The sequence below is a fragment of the Mus caroli genome, chromosome 4, assembly GCF_900094665.2.
Source record: "Mus caroli chromosome 4, CAROLI_EIJ_v1.1, whole genome shotgun sequence".
In the NCBI taxonomy this organism is placed as follows: Eukaryota; Metazoa; Chordata; class Mammalia; order Rodentia; family Muridae; genus Mus; species Mus caroli.
In genome coordinates, this window is record NC_034573.1 from 141334771 (window position 1) to 141351434 (window position 16664).

Consider the following 16664-nt stretch of genomic DNA (forward strand, 5'->3'; position numbering starts at 1 on the left):
CCTCCAACGTTCTACATTCTGGTTTGTGTCCGACACAATGTGCAAGCTAATTGAGTGTAAAAACCGTCGCTCTGCGTCGTATCCGTTAAAGTAGTGTGACAATTGTTCTCCCTCCCCCCCACCCCCAGCTCTGTTTCATTTCTGGTTTTGTTATAACTCAGTCCGTTCACAATATGTCATTGCAAACACTATTTGCAAAAGAAAGTATAAAAACAGATTCTTTATTCTGAACTGCACTTGGTTTTTTATCTCTTCTCAGCCTCTCTGCATTTAGACCAGGCTTCCATCTGGAAGGCTTTAAAAAAAAAAAGTTATAGACAGAATTGCCATACATAACGAAGCACGCTCTCATCTGGTATTTAGCCTGAGAATTTTATTGCCAGGTGTTGCGAAAGGGGGAAATATATGGCCAAAATACTGTGCTTCGTCTCATTTCCAAACATTACACTTGGCGTCTGAAAATATTCATTAATCTGGGGACGAAGCCGCGTCAGTACAGTTACCTAAGGGACTTCCAGGAAAAGAAAGATGTCATCAGGAAGGAAGCTACAGTGAGCAAGGGCAGGGATGACTGTGGACCCCGACTCTGCCTCTGCATATGTGGGAACCAGAAACTCAGAGCTGCCATCCCCGCAAACCTCCACTTAGCCACCCAGGAACTGGAAGCCCAGCTCCACTTGGTCTGCCCACTTAACACTCAACTCCTCGCAGCAATTAAAGAGTTAAAGTTGGTGGCAAGGGCTGCAACATGGCTCAGCTGGTTTAAATGATGATGACACTAGCAGGAGGACCTGAGCTCAGTCCCCCAGAGTTAATGGGCACCTTCCCATAATCCCTCTGTTGGGGACATGGAGGCAGGGGGATCCTTGGTGTTTGCTGCCCAAGCAATCTAGCTGAATCAGGACACTCTTGGTTGAAAGAGAGACCCTGCCTCAAAAAAAGGGGGTAACAGACTGAGGAAGATTCCATATTAACCTATGGCCTCAAAATGCATGCATAGGCAAATGTTCTGGAACCTGCAACATACATGCACACAACACAACACACACAAACACACACAAGCACACACCAGCAAAAGATCTATTTCTTTCTATATTTTTAAGCAGGAAGTCTCATTTCTTTCTTAAAGATAAAGGTTTATTTATTTCTATTTTATGTTTTGCCTACATGTTGTATGTAGGTCTGGTGCCTACAGAGGTTGGAAGAGGGTATTTGATCTCCGAGAACTAGTATCACAGAGCATTGTGAGCCACTGTGTGGGTGCTGGGAACCGAACCTGGGTTCTCTGGAAGAGCAGCCATTGCAGTTAACTACTACCCGGAAAGAATCATTACTTTGTGGACCAATTAGCTGTGTGGAAAGTCAAGCAAAATTCTGTTTGTGAGGAGTTAGCTGCTGAGCGGTCGGGGGAACCCACGTATCACAGGACATTAAATTAACACTTAGGTCTAATTATAGACATAAAACAGTGTCAGAATCAGGGAAGGTGGGTTGCCAACAGCTTATTCCACATGGGAAGACTGGGCATTCATTTCAGGGCAGGCACGTGGCAGGGGTAAGTCTTGTCATTCCTTCCTGTGGTTCTTTGGGGAGAGATCACATTGCACAGCCTCTGCCTGAGATTTTGCAAAGAAAAAGGAATCACGGAGCATTTTTTTAACTTCAAGCGATCAGACAAGGCAAACCCTTTGGGAATCACACTGAAACACTTACAGCCTTATGATCTCTGGCTGGACATTACAGCACCTGGGAGCACTGTTCCAAGGTAGTGGGCTGCACAGCCACACTCTGCTGTCTTCAGCAATGGGACCTAACTAACTTCTGCCTGGCTCACTGTGATCTGAGGGTTTTACTGCTGTGGACAGAAACCATGACCAAAGCACCTCTTATAAGGACAACATTTAATTGGGGCTGGCTTACAGGTTTAGAGGTTTAGTCCATTGTCATCAGTGTCCAGGCAGGCATGGTGCAGGAGGAGCTGAGAGTTCTACATCTTCATCTGAAGACCACTAAGAGAAGACTGACTCTTCTGCACTGGGCAGAGCTTCAAAGCCCACCCCAACAATGGCACACGTCCTCCAAAATGGCCACACCTACTCCAACAAAGCCACACCCACTCCAACATGGCCACACCTACTCCAACAAAGTCACACCTGCTCCAACATGGCCACACCTACTCCAACAAGGGCACACCTACTCCAACTTAACCAAACCTGATCCACCAAGGCAACCCCTCCAAATAGCGTCACTTCCTGAGTCAAGCATAGTCAAACCACCGCAACCCTGTACTTCTTTGAATGAGCAAGATCCTCTGAAGGCTCAGGTGTTTGAACACTTGATCCCCAGTTGATGGTGCTATTTGGGGAGGTTATGGGACCTTCAGGAGGTGTGGCCTCTCAAGAGAAGTGTCGTATTCTCTGCTTCCTGCCTGCTGTTGAAGCAGTGAGCTCTCAGCTTCCTGTTCTGGCTGCCTGCCACCATGCCTCTCTGGTCAGTATGGACTCTCTCTGGAACCATAAGCCGAAATAAACTCTTTCTTCCACAAGTTGCTTTTGATCATAGTGTTTTGTTTTTGTTTGTTTGTTTGTTTGTTTGTTTTTTCTTACTAGTATTTTCCTCAATTACATTTCCAATGCTATCCCAAAAGTCCCCCACACCCTCCCCCCCACTTCCCTACCCACCCATTCCCATTTTTTTGGCCCTTGCGTTCCCCTGTACTGGGGCATATAAAGTTTGCNNGTCCAATGGGCCTCTCTTTCCAGTGATGGCCGACTAGGCCATCTTTTGATACATATGCAGCTAGAGTCAAGAGCTCCGGGTACTGGTTAGTTCATAATGTTGCACCTACAGGGTTGCATATCTCTTTAGCTCCTTGGATACTTTCTCTAGCTCCTCCATTGGGGGCCCTGTGATCCATCCAATAGCTGACTGTGAGCATCCACTTATGTGTTTGCTAGGCCCTGGCCTAGTCTCACAAGAGACAGCTATATCAGGGTCCTTGCAGCAAACGCTTGCTAGTGTATGCAATGGTGTTATCGTTTGGAGGCTAATTATGGGATGGATCCCTGGATTTGGCAGTCTCTAGATGGTCCATCCTTTTGTCTCAGCTCCAAACTTTGTCTCTGTAACTCCTTCCATGGGTGATTGTTTCCAATTCTAAGAAGGAGCAAAGTGTCCACACTTTGGTCTTCGTTCTTCTTCAGTTTCATGTGTTTTGCAAATTGTATCTTATATCTCGCTATACTAAGTTTCTGGGCTACTATCCACTCACTTATCAGTGAGTACATATCATTTGAGTTCCTTTGTGATTGTGTTACCTCACTCAGGAGCAACAGAAAGTAACTCATGCAGCCCATAGAACGTGTGGACAGAGCACCCCTCCCTGACCTCAGCCTAGACTTTGTGTATGATGAGTTCTGCTGCCCCACTGGCTTCAGGGGCAATGCCCTACAACCTTGTTTCTACTGGAGATCTAATCGTGCTCATGGGCCCTTCAAGAATTCAATGAACGTTCATGACATTCCAAACAAAGGGGACATAGGTTCACACACTAACCTGATCCCCACATACTCCTCCAGAGCTGAAGGCCAACCTGGGCGGGGAATCTTTAGGCTGTAAGTTAAAGAGTGGCAGGAGAGGTGGCTGGGTTGTAAAGCAGCCACCATGCAATCATGATGATTTAAGTTTAAATCTCTAGAACCCACTTCAAACCCAGACATGATGGCACATGCTTATAATCCCAGCACTCTTACGGCCAGACGGAAAGTAGAGACAAGAGAATCATTCAGAGTTTAAGGTCCAGCTAGGATGCTGTATGCAAAAGGGACTGTCCCAGACAAGGTGGAAGGCGAAAGCTGACAGCTACAGTGGCCCTGACTATGGCACGTGCAAGTTCACACAATTGCACACAAGATGCAAAAGAAAAGTTAGACAGGAGCAAACTACCATGACATGCCGCTGTGAACTAGAACCACCAACAAAAGGATGAGGGATCGTCGTCTTCATGAAGGATGCGAGGGACTAGAGGGAGGGAAACCCCACAGCCACTCGCCGTGGAATTTATGTTTCCGTAAGTGAAGCATTAGGAGTCCTGCGTAGAGAAGAAATTATTGATACCTATGTTCCCTTAAGGAAGCGTCTCAAGAGACCCATTCCAGGTCTCATAATAATCTGTATTCTTCTGAAATGGCAATGTCTGATCTTTGATTTCCCCATCACCACCGAAGGTTCATGAATCATTAAGCGTCACGCCCTCAGAGGTTTGGTTTATTGCGTACCACCTAAAATATTTAATAAAATAAATTCTAAATAATCAATTCGCGCGAGGAGTCGACGCTTCTTGTGCTTTTGTAATAAACATCTGCATCTCGCATCCATCATAAACTGCACATAAGTCGTGGCAGGGAAGAATAAAGGACCCTTTGTCATTTCCTCACGCTGTTGTGTAAATACTTAAGCAGGGGACAGGTTACATCTGCACCTCTCCATGGTCGCCACTCTATGGAGGGACTGTACGACATCCCACGCTGCATCTTTCTATCTCCAGGAGAATGTGGTTCTTTAACCCACCCAGTTCTGCAGGGCCGTCCCCGTGCACTGGGGCACACTCACATCACTGAGGTTTACCTGGGGCTCCTGCGACACTCCACAGTGGAACCTGGGTTCAAGGAACAAGCCTGGTGTCTGTGGAACCCTACTTTCAAGGTGTCTTTTTCTTTCTTTCTTTCTTTCTTTTTTTTATTCCCCAGAGGGGGTGCACCGTTCCTGGAGGTACTGCAATACCAGGTCGATGCGTGGAGTGGACGGAGCAAGCTCCTATTCCAACTCCTACTTCCAAAAATCCATTTAATATATCGTCCTCGGATAGAGGACGTATCAGATATTAAACTGATAAGAACAGATACTACACCTGATCTTAGCCAAAAGGCCGAGAAGCGATCAAGGTGTCTTTTTCAAGAGACCTTTACTGCCTGACTCTCAGGCTGGAGACAACTTAGTGTGAGATAAATAAAGCCTATGCCACGAGGACCTTTTGCTACCAGAAAGAAAGACAATGAATATGTTCCAACTTCCCTGTTACATCATGAGTCGAAGTGTTTAACTAGGGGCTGGGGAGATAGCACAAGGAGTAAGCCATGCAAGTGTGGGACTTGAGTTCAAACTCCCGGAACCCAAACAAAAGCCAAGCATAGTCCTGTGCACCTATGGTCCCACTGTACATATGGCGAGATTGAGGTGGAGACAGGGGAATCCCTACAAACTCTCTGGCAAGCCACTCTGGCATACACATTAGAGATGGAGATTGTATTTACACACACACACACACACACACAAATATATTTAATCCACTGAGCAACCAACTACCCTCCCTCAAATTAGGTTGACGATGAAGACTTCTATACATGCTCTGTGCATGTCCACAATCACATACATGAACACATCCTGCTCACAGCACACACACACACATCACAGAGAGTGTCTGGCTGCAAGCATGGGTATGGGGACACAGCAGGGCTTAAATTTCAGGCTTCAAAGGGTTTCTTGCATCCTGACAATACCCCCCCCCACGCCCCAACTCTGGCCATCTCTCATAGTACCTTACCCCTTCTAGAAACAATCACAATCCAAAACAGGGATGAGCAGATAGCACTCAAGTCCAAATCCAGCCCACAGTGCATCTTTATAAATAAAGGTTCGTCAAAACAAGCCCCACCCACTCCTGGGGCATCATCTGTGGTTGTTTACACGAAAGGTAGAGTTGAATTGTTCCGACAGACTGGCTAATTGCAGACCCCAAAATATTCTCTGTCTAGGGCTGGGACGATGTCTCAGTTCATATAATGTTGCCATAGAAACTGGAGGACCTGGATCAGATCTCCAGCACCCATGCGAAAAGCTGGATGGTGCATGCTTTTGTCCCCAACACCATGGGGAAGGCAGAAGTCAGAGACTGTGGGGCTTACTGGCCAGCTAGCTCAGTCTCAAAGATTACTGTGGCTAGGGACTAAGGAAGACATCTGATCCTGACCTCTGGCATCCACACACATGGACACAGGCGTATGTGCACATACTCTTGCACATGTACACATGCATACACCACACACATAAAACAAACCAGATTTTTAAAAATATTTTCTACTTGGACCTTTACAAGAGAACTTCCACCAACTCAAGATTTGTTCAAACAATATTTAGGTAGGTCCTAAATGTATATACAGTGTCACGGCCAGAGCTGGGCCAGTGTGCAGAAGAGACACATAGGGCTCCTCGTCAGAGGAGATAAGGACAGGGCTGTGTCCCCAGAAGGCTGTGGGTCAGAGACAGCTGGCATCTTCTGCTTCAGAAAATTGGTATTCTTCTCCTGTACTACCAAGGGCGACTGAGTAATGGCAGACTCAGCCACATCATCAGAGAATTTAGTTAGATTTTTTATTTAAGTGCTGGTAGTGAAGCAACAAATTGCCACACCGACTTGTGAAATTCCCCTTTTGACTTTTTCCTTAAGACAGAACAAAACCCATTCAAAAAAAAAGATCTTTTTAGACTGACTTACTTTTTCTTTTCTGCATATGAGTGTTTTGCCTTTTTGTATGCACATGCATCCTGTGTGTGCCTGGTACTAACTGAGGGGACTAGGGGCACTGGCTCCCTTGGGGCTGGAGTTACTGGTGGCCGTGCACCACCAAAGCTGGAGTGAGCTCTTTGCAAGAGCAGCCAGTGTAGGACCCTGCTAACAGCAAGATGACACACTTGGGGGTAACTTGCATACAGAGGGATTTGTGAGTCACATAGGAGGATCCATTAACCAAGGCCGCTTGGGGCAGAACAGATAGGCTGTGAGTCTCCTTGGGTGACATGGACCTTGTGGTCTACAGACCACCTGTGAGCAGCCGGATGAGACACAGTGAACTCCGGGATTTCTGCACTGTCTCTAAGTTTAGCCAGAGTAGACTATGATCCCTTGGCTACACCCGGAAGGCAACTGCCCTTCCCCAGGATTGGAACAGAGACATAGAAATGGAAAGCTAGCTAACATCCAGGAGAAAAACCCTGAAGGCACAACAGTTCTCCTATGAAGCCATCTACTTCCTACCTACCATCCTTGCTTTCCAGGGAGACAGATGAGGTGGAGACAACACTTAAAAGCACACATGCACCCAGACAGAACACAGAGGCTAGCCAGTGGCACCCAAGCAACCTCAACCTTAGCAACCAGAGGAATGGCTACTCCCCATTGTTGGTTCATCAGTAGCTCTTCCTTCTACCCACTCCCATGGGATGCTGCAAAACCCTTCCCCATCCCTCTGTTCCTCCACAGCTGTGGCAGAGGTGCTGGAAGCACCCGAAGAGCCTGTGGCCTGAACACTCTATAGAGCTTTCCCTGTTCCCTCTCCTGTCTCGAGAGCATTGGTGGCGCCCTCCCTTCCCCCTCCCCCGCAGCAGATCACACACAGGGCATGGAGCTGCCCACAGGGACATATCCCAAAGGGTGGGGGTAAGTTTGATGGGAATGGTAAGATTGTGAAGACACAAGACTGTTTGCCATTCAGTCAAGTGAGGGCTAGGGGCATTCTCCACCCTAGAAACAACTACGTCTACATCTGATCGCCCACCAAGACGCAAGTATGTATCACTGTCTCTGTGATGGGCAGTTACAAGTACGTGGGTAGCTCTCCTGCTGAGCTCTATGTAGTGGTTCAGTCGGAAAAGGGCCCTTGGTGAGTTTGATAGTGGTGCTCAGGGGTTTCTGTGGCTACCGTTGGATCTGCTAAACCTCCCACTCATGGGCTTGTGCGCTAACGTGCCTGCACATTTAGGAAACGTTAGGATAAAAATTAAATATAAGCTCAGAAGCTCAAGTTGATGGTCTGCTGAGCTGCCTCCCCCAGGAAGCGTCCACCTCACTTAAGGCTCTGATTATATTCCAAGAAGGATGTTACAGAAACAGACTAGTTCCAGACTGCAAAGACACAAAGAAAACTAATTGTAGCTGAAGACAGACCGGGTACAGAGCAGCCAATACAATATGAGTTCTAAACACAGCAGGTGCCACTTTATAATAAATATGCCCTGACAAATATTTGAGATGCACTTGACAGAGAAATGTGGAAGTCAGAGGTTGACACCAGGTGTCCTCTCCCTCTTCCTTTTGAGACAGGGTGGGTCTTGTTGAGCCTGGAGCTCATTGACTCAGCTACACTGGCTGGCCGGTGAGCTTCAGGAACCTGCCTCTCTGCCCATCCCACTCCCAACACTGGGCCACAAATGCATGCTGCGTCTCCTAGCTTTTGCGTGAGTATTGAGGATCCAGACGCAGGTCCTCGCACATGCACAGCAAGCATTGTACAAACTGAGCTACCTCATCTCCCCAGCCCTTAACTGTGCATGGAGTCGTCCATCCTTTTCTCCTCCTCTCCCTTTTTCTTCCTCTCCTCTCCTCTTCTATCATCTCCCTACACCTCCCACGACCCACTTCCAAGTTTTAGCTATGCAAGGAACTGAAATTAAATACCAACAGCATAGGGTAGCCAGGGTAAATGAAGCCCAGGCAAGGTGATGGCCACAAAGGTTCTCAGACCCTAGGAAGGGAAAGGTAAGGTTGCCGGGCATTGTAACACCCGGATAATAAGCTGCCAGAGAGAGGACCCTGTGGCTAAAACTACCTGTTACTCTCCCAGAAGACCAGAGTTTGGTTTCCAGCACCTATGTATTGCAGCTCACAAACACCTCTAACTCCAGCTCTAGGAGATCTATTGCCCTGCTTTCCAAGGGCGCTGAACTCACGTGTGCAAACCCACACATGTGCACACGATTGAAAATAGTAAAATATAATTTTGCAAATAAGATAAGCTGTCCTATGTAGGCATGAGGGCCCACGTTCAGATCTCCAAGACCCACATAAAAAAAAAAAAAACAAAAAACAAAAACAGGCACGGCAATGAACATCTGTAATCTCAAGCCTTAGAGAACAGAGAAACAGGAAGCACATTGGGGCTCGATGGCCATGTCATATTGAAACAATCGGTGTCATCTCTACACATCATCAAGTGTGACAACCTCATCTTCTTCCACACCTAACACACTGATGTCACCCACTGTCTAGACACCAGACAGACACTTTACAGCATAGGAGATATAAAATGTTCAACCATCTATGTGCTAGTCACACTGATACATCAAAGACAGCACTCCCCTCAAAAAGGCATGAGCGAAGTCCTTGGGCAACACCTCCCCAGTCAGGGCTGGAACCCTACAAGACTCAAAAGTCATGTGGCCATGACACAGGAAGAAACATGGTCTGTGTGAGGGATGCTGTCAGTGCGAGGTGACTCTAGAAGAAATAACATGGACCCAACACAAGCCTTTAACTGAAAACAGAAACTGTGTATCTATCAAATGTACAGGGTGGTGGCAAGCAGGCTGCTGGCCCCTCAGAGGCTCTGTAGCTCCCTTGTTTCATTAACCTGGGTTCTCCCTCTCTATTTACTGCAGTTTCCCAGACTTGATTTGGACACCAGACCTGTTTGAGGCTGGCTACTGCAAGCATTTCCCATCATCTGCAAGCAAGACACCTATTTATCTTATGGCTGGGAACGGAGCTGAAGTGATCTGGCTCTGCCACGAGGCAGCTATTTCATACCCTGTTAATCCCTAATGCAGTAACTACAATATCGTTTCCACTTTCAAAAGAGGTGCCTTTTTTTTTTCCTTCATTTTTTAATATGTGGCCTAAGTGCTCAAATAAAGAACATCATTCTAATGAGGACGAGTCCCCAGATGTAACCTCATTACAGCCCACGCTGGCCTTCTAGCTTTAAGGCAGTTGATGGAGAAGTGAGAGACACTGGGTTCTTTCCAGGCAGCAGACAGCTCAGCAAAATGTTCACATCCGAAATGACAGTCAGAGGGAACGGACTGGCATTTCTACCCTGGGCATGGTCCAGGCCAAGGACCTCCTTTCATCACAGAATGATGGATTCTATAAACAGCAGGGCAGGGTCCAGCCTCAATACCAGGCCCATTCACTGACCCCCAAAGGGCAAGGGGGATCTTAAAATCAGAGTGGAGGGCCCTGCTGTAGGATGCTATCGTGCCAGCATAACAGCCAGCGTCAGGGCATCAGAGCAGCTGAGACTATTCGTAAGTCACCCTTAAGATCGGGCCTGCTGAAGTTACTTCATAGGAGGGGTTGACCCTCTCCTTCGAGAAAAATGTGGCTGCATGGACTTGGGAGCACCACAGAGCATGGATTATGGGAGGTTAACCAAAGACGGGGCTACAGCTGGACTGATGTGAGAAAGCCAATCGTCCGTGACTTCCTGGTGCTGGGGCCACTTTGGGGACACCTGGACTCATTTAAGCAACTCCTCACCCTTTCTCTGCCAGTAACCCCAATAAACTCTTTGGTTTCCCCCAGTTCATAGAATTGTGCTTCTGTCTGTCATTGATTCTTTATCTGGGGAGAGAAAGCAGCTATTTAAAGCTACCCATGAAAGGGCCCACACAATAATCCAGGCGCAGCCAGGAATCAAGTAACCAGTTTCTCCAGGGCTGGGAAAAATGCCACCAATGCAGTCACTTGCTGAGGACAGCTCCAAAAACTGTTTCTCACAGACTCTGTCACTACCAGGCATTTCCCAGCCTTTATCCATGACCTGAGCAGCTTCCCGGGCTGCTTCCCCTCCACCTAGGCTGCTGCCCTCACACTGAGTCTGACTTCAGTGTTGCCTACACCTTTCACACAGGGCCTTGGGATTCTCCCAGTGACCATCAAAACCCTACTAATGGTGCTGACATTAAGGTCCTGTTCCCCAATTGGTTCTTGATCTGTCAGTAAAGAAGCCATGGGCCAATTGCTGGGTGGGAAGGAATAGGCGGGACTTCTCAGTTCCCACAGCAAGAGACAGATGCAAGGAGAGGAGAGGAGAGGAGAGGAGAGGAGAGGAGAGAGGGGAGGGGGAGGGGAGGGGAGGAGGAGGGGGAGAGGGAAAGAGGGAGAAGAGAGGAGAGGGAAAGAGGGAGAAGAGAGGAGAGGAAGAGGAAGAGGGATAGGGGGAGGGGGAGAGGGAGGGGGAGAGGGGGAGGAGAGGAGAGATGTGTGTGTGGGGGGGATTAGTTCACCATGCTTCTGAGGGAGATCTTGGATAGAGTGGCCACAGGCCACTCCTACAGGTGCTCTGTTGGGGGTGTTTAGCTGGGACTAGATGTGACTGAGCAACTAAAGTTGAGGGCAGGTGGAGAGGTGCAGAGATAAGGGTATTGATAAGGGCACACTTTTCCAGGCAGGAAACAGTAGCACCCAGCAATTGTGCCAAAAGGCAAGTTAAAATTGAACGGCTTGTGTGTCTGTGGTTTTTATCCGTGGACTCAAGGGAAGCTGGGTGGGGGCTGGTAGTGCGGGCTATTCCCAGAGCTTAGGCAAGGTAGCAAAAGCTACACTAAACATGTTTGTCTCCTGGTGAGACTGGAGACCACACACCCTCCTTTGTACCCCTGCATCCCTCAGTATCTGTCACAATGCTAGTGGGTGGTAAGCACCCAGTGGATGGCTGAAGGACCATACATGCTGAGTAGCGTGGGCTGAGCTGACCTGAAAACCTAAGGTCACACTGAGTGCCAGGAACAGCAGTTAAGCTCAAAGTCAAGAATGCTCAGCCTCCAGGCCCAGCTTGGAGGCTTCAGAACATTCTCTGATGGCCCGACCTCTCCATCCATGAAACAGGTGTGATAACTTGTGTCCTGCATGCGTGCTTTTAGGAGAACCAGGCAAAGCCAGTATGCCTTGTTCACAGGAGGTTTCTAAAGTCGTGATGGTCCACGCACTGAGGGCACAGCTCCTGTCTCTCTGGGGGCCCAGCAGCAACGGGATGAGGAAGAGGGGAATGGATAGTAAATCTGCCTATGAGATGCGCCAGAAGTCCGAGGAGAGGGGAGATGACACACTGAGTAACGTGTCAGCATCTGGGGCCAGAGAAAAGGGCCATAAACGAACTTGGGAAGGAATCTTCCAGAACTGCTGTCTGGATGATAGGATCTGACAGGTGTGAATGTGACTACGGGAATTCTTGAGGCACGGTGACCTTTAGAAGAACCTCATGCCCCTTCCCTGGGTAATATCAGTTCAGCAGACAGAAGTCAGCTTGGGGGCAGGACCCGCTTCAGACCTGCTGAGGTCTCTCCTTTGTGATGCGCTGACATCTCAGTTCCCTTCCCTCTCCTCCTGCCAGCTTCTGTCATCCCTGGAAGCTTACTGAACAGGCTTCTCCTTGGCTCCCAGACAAGACAGCTGATAGAGAACTAGCCGCTAGCCAGCTTCAAAAGCCGCAGGCTGCTCGCACCCTGTGCCCAGCTGAGGAAATCAATGTGTGGAGGCCCCAGCCCCTGAGAACAAAAGGAGCCAGAACCCAGCTTTCTTTCTGCTTGCTGGAAGTTTTCCTGGCCTCGGGGAAGGCTTATAGCAAGTGATATGTTAAACGATAGGCCCAGATGTCTTTATCATGCCCTTGGATGGAGGAAGCCCGCTGGGAGAGTAAAGAATTCAAGGCTCTAAAGCCTTGGCTGTCCATCCAGCAGGAGGTAGCTGGGGGGTGGGGGGATTAGAGCTTGGGGGACACAGGTGCTAGTCACAGGACCTGCCTGGTGAATCCACAGAGAACAAGCAGACTCCACACCGTAGAGTCTTGTACATGACACCACAGCAGCTGGTGGAGGTGGCCCACTGAGCTTCCCAGCCCTGCTCCAGATCACCAGCTACCAGAGAAACACGGAAGAAGTACAGGTGCTAATATAGAAAAAAAAAAATCCTTCTTCTTGGCTATTTAAAATTCCATAACCATGGAGAGGCAATTAATTCAACAAGAAGGACCCCATTCCCATGAATAAGAGAGACAAACTTAATTCAAATTGCATAGAGTACTATCTTCTGAGGACCAGTGTGCCAGAGGGCGCAGGGGAAGTGGTCATTTCCAGTGCTGGTAGGCATGTAATTTGAACAGTCACTCGAGCAATTTGGCATTGTCTGGATAAACTAGAATTCTCACACCCAGCAATTCTCGGTCTGGATTACTCATGTGCCCAAGAGCCCCTGTGTGAGGCCACTTAGTGAAACAGTAATTATAATCCCTAAAGTCCGGAAGGCTTCTAAAAGTCAAGGGACCTGCTTCAGTATTTAAGTAGAGGACTGTGATAGAACCGTTTAGAATGTAAAATAACATAGATTCAGCTTAGCAGGTGATATTAGGTCATGAACTGGAAGACGAGATGTCAATCATTCGCAACAGTCCCCAACTTCCAAGAATTCATTTTGCATCCCACTTCTGGTAACCGAAGCCCATTCTGGACTCCTGGGGACATTTAGTCTAATGCTCAGCCTTCCGCACCTCTCCGCACTGTTGAGCGTCATGTGCAAACATGGCCACCTATGACTCCACGGCAGTGAACGCACATCCCTCTTTCTCTACAGACAGCACAGAGGTTCACCAAAGCAGGTACGGTATGCACCCTGTATGGGATATCTGGTTCAGTGGGATAATAAGCCAAGTGCAATGGGAAAAACCAGCCACCGAGAAGCAGAGCTGCAAGTAGCCTTTCTCTCTCTCCAAAAGCTGGAAACAAAGGCTGTGTCGTTGGCCAACGCATTGTCATGGAGGCCTCTCAGTCCTAGCACCCACAGGACTGTTCGTAGCCAGCCGTAGGTCATAGAAGACCCTTCCTGGTTTGCATATGTCCCCCTCCTCCAGATCCGAGGGACCAGGCTGTAGACTGCAAAGCTGAAAACCACAAATAACTCCCAACATAAATATGGCCTAAAAATAGCCATAAATCATTCTCACTCCATCCGGTGACAATTCTAATTTATAACAAGAGGGAGGAAAATGAATGCGGTGGCTTTTTTTTTCCCTAGGCTTCCCAGCTACTGCTGAGGACGAATTCCACCCTGCTGTTACTTACAACCAGGAGTTCCTGATTTACGTATTACTAAAGATGAAATATACCGTAGGCCTCCGGGCACGGGGGCTGCTTGCTGAGGTTTAGTGTGAATTCCTGCAGGCTCTTTAGGTCCCTGCATAAGCAGCTTCCTTTCTCTTGGTCCCCACCCAAGCTTTCTCTCTGTGTCTACCTATTCTTCTATTGTGGGGCCCTCAGAGAGAGCCCTCCTCCCACCTCTCTGGGCTCCCTGCAAGAAGAGCTAATGCTATCTATGTATTAGCAGGACGCTGGTCACAATCCTGGAGATGGTTCTTTCCAGCAGCACATTCGGGTAATCTGCACATTAATGTTCCATGCAGTCAATTAAACCACACTGCACACGAGGCAGAGGAGAGGGGACTGGAGTTTCTCATACCGAGGCTTTTCTTATTCATCACCATAAAACAATTCTTATTGGTATATTAAAAAAAAAAAGCACACACACATAAAACGAAAGTTATCTCTCTCCACGGGGTAATATAATAAAAGCCATTTGATGCTATTTTTGGCAGCCATAAAAGCACATAATTAATATAGGGGGAAAAATCTCCATGACAAAGTGTGTCACGATAAAACGTCAGTGCCCAAGGGCAACCCTCGGAACTCAAGTGGGCTCACAGTCTTCGCTGTCACCGCGATGTGCTGGACACTCGTCATGACAGAAGCAGCGAGGACACCTGCCTTTGACCTCCCTGAAATGGCAGCTCGATCATGGAAGGCTTCTGATAGCCTGCCCATGGTAGTGTTAACCACATCCCTTTGGGGGTGGCAAGTAAGACTTTTGGTGGGGCTTAACAGGAATGGGGAAGAGCGGGTTCTGGCTTATTAGCAGGTCCTATGGGCCACCTGGTCGGGGGCGGGGGGCTCTGAAGGGAAGGGCCCTCTCTAAGGCTGCCCATGCCTCAGAGACAGCATAGCAAGGTTGCCTCTAGGAAATCACAAACTGAGTTTGTTCACCATTCTGCACCCTCTTTGCAGATCCCTCTCTGCGCCCACTCTGGAGGAGCTCTCCAGACAACCTATCACATCATCTTTAACCTCTGCCGAAGTTGAAACACCCACACGGAGATAGACGATTGGTCAGCCCGGGAAGAACTGCTCGGCCCTGAAGGGCATTACCAGCTGGCTGAAGCACCTTGCAAGGGTACTTCCTCATGATGACACCTGCCTTCCCTGACACCTGCCCCCTGCCCCCATGCACTCAGAAACACACCCATGGCAAGCACAGAAGCGGAACCTGCAGGCACCTTGCCAATCCGCATCCACACACCAGTGACACCCTCAGTAGAGCACTTAGACCATGGTTGGAGGCATAGAAAAGGGAGGAGAAACTCTGGGGTAAGAGAGCAGAAGCCAACACCAACAGCAGGGACTTGGCAAACAAGATTTCTTTACACAGTGGTGACTGGCATCAGGTCACTTGCAAGAGATTCCGAATTCTCTGTGGCGGCCCAGAAATGACGTGTGGGGGACAGGAGAGCCTTTTTTTGCCCTTTACCTCAACTCCCTGGACTTTGAGCTTCATGTGGTCCTCTCTGGTCGTTTTCCCATCTTTCCTCTTCTTCCAGCAGTACCCGTCTTTCCTATACTTCACTTTCTTCCTGTTGTAGAGTATCATGGAGCCATTCTGCGGTCTGCAAACAACAAAGGGTTAAATTACTGAGAGAACTGAGCAGAAGGGAAATTTATGAAGAAGGATACCACAGACCAGTAAAAGTCTCTATAGAAAAAAAAAGCAATATCCCACATTTGCTGGGACGTAATTTTTCACCTTTTATTGCGGTTCCCCGGATTAACCGTGTTTTATGGCAGCCGGAATTTGCTTGTGGATTTGGTTCCTAATGAATTAAATGTGTCAATGATAGGCTTAAAAAACAACCCTTTAGTAATTTCCACAAACTAATCAGGATATATGGTGTGGGCGCCCTGAGCTCTGTAGTGAAAAGTAAGCAAAACAGAGAGAGAGAGAGAGAGAGAGAGAGAGAGAGAGAGAGCGCATAAAAAGAGCCGAGGGTGTTGTAGCAGCCTGCAATATCTTATCTCTTGTAGAAGGATTTTCTACACATCTTTTAATCCATCATCCAGCATTAGGGAATAAATAAGTTTAACGCAGACGCTAGATGACTACGTTAAGAACAGACCAATGGAAGCTCTGGGTGCCGAGGCCAACCTCTCTTGATTCATTGCGTGCGTTTAGATTACTGCTGGATACAGAGGGGCATCAAGATCCTCCTTCCCTGGCAAGCACAGCACCCGACTGCTCCCCATCTGAGCTTCAGCCCTCAGAGGTCTTAGATAACACGAGGAACACTCATCTGTTCTGTCCACGGCCAGGGCAGCTTAGGAAAATGGCAGCCCGTTTTCTAAAGGCCAAGGACAGGGTGGATATTCCTGTGATGTTTAAGATGAACAAGCAGAGCTGAGGACATGGCAGCTCAATAAAGTACTTGCCATGTAATACAGCACCCATGTAACAAGCTGGGCAGAGTGCTATAGCCCAGGACTTAGGAGGTAGAGTCAGGAAGAGCAGATGTTCATGGTCATTCTTGGCCAAACAATGTGTTCAGTGCCAGCCTGGGACATACAAGACCCTGCATCAAACAAAACCAAACACAACCTTGGATTTCCCAAAGAAGAGACATTACTCAGCCACAGAAAGCAGAGAAGAAGTGTGTGTGTGTGTGTGTGTGTGTGTG

The 16664-nt window shown here is 48.2% G+C and overlaps 1 long non-coding RNA gene and 1 other non-coding gene across 2 annotated transcripts; one reads left to right on the forward strand and one right to left on the reverse strand.

The window, feature by feature from the left end:
• Positions 1–4748: 4748 nt before the first annotated feature.
• On the reverse strand, positions 4749–4939 carry LOC115031051. The gene has a single exon (XR_003836626.1). It is a non-coding gene; the product is annotated as a U2 spliceosomal RNA (small nuclear RNA).
• Positions 4940–12787: 7848 nt separating this feature from the next.
• LOC110292298 lies at positions 12788–15694 on the forward strand. Its single transcript, XR_002377706.2, has 3 exons — positions 12788–13487; positions 14947–15112; positions 15579–15694. It is a non-coding gene; the product is annotated as an uncharacterized LOC110292298 (long non-coding RNA).
• The last annotated feature ends 970 nt before the right edge of the window (positions 15695–16664 follow it).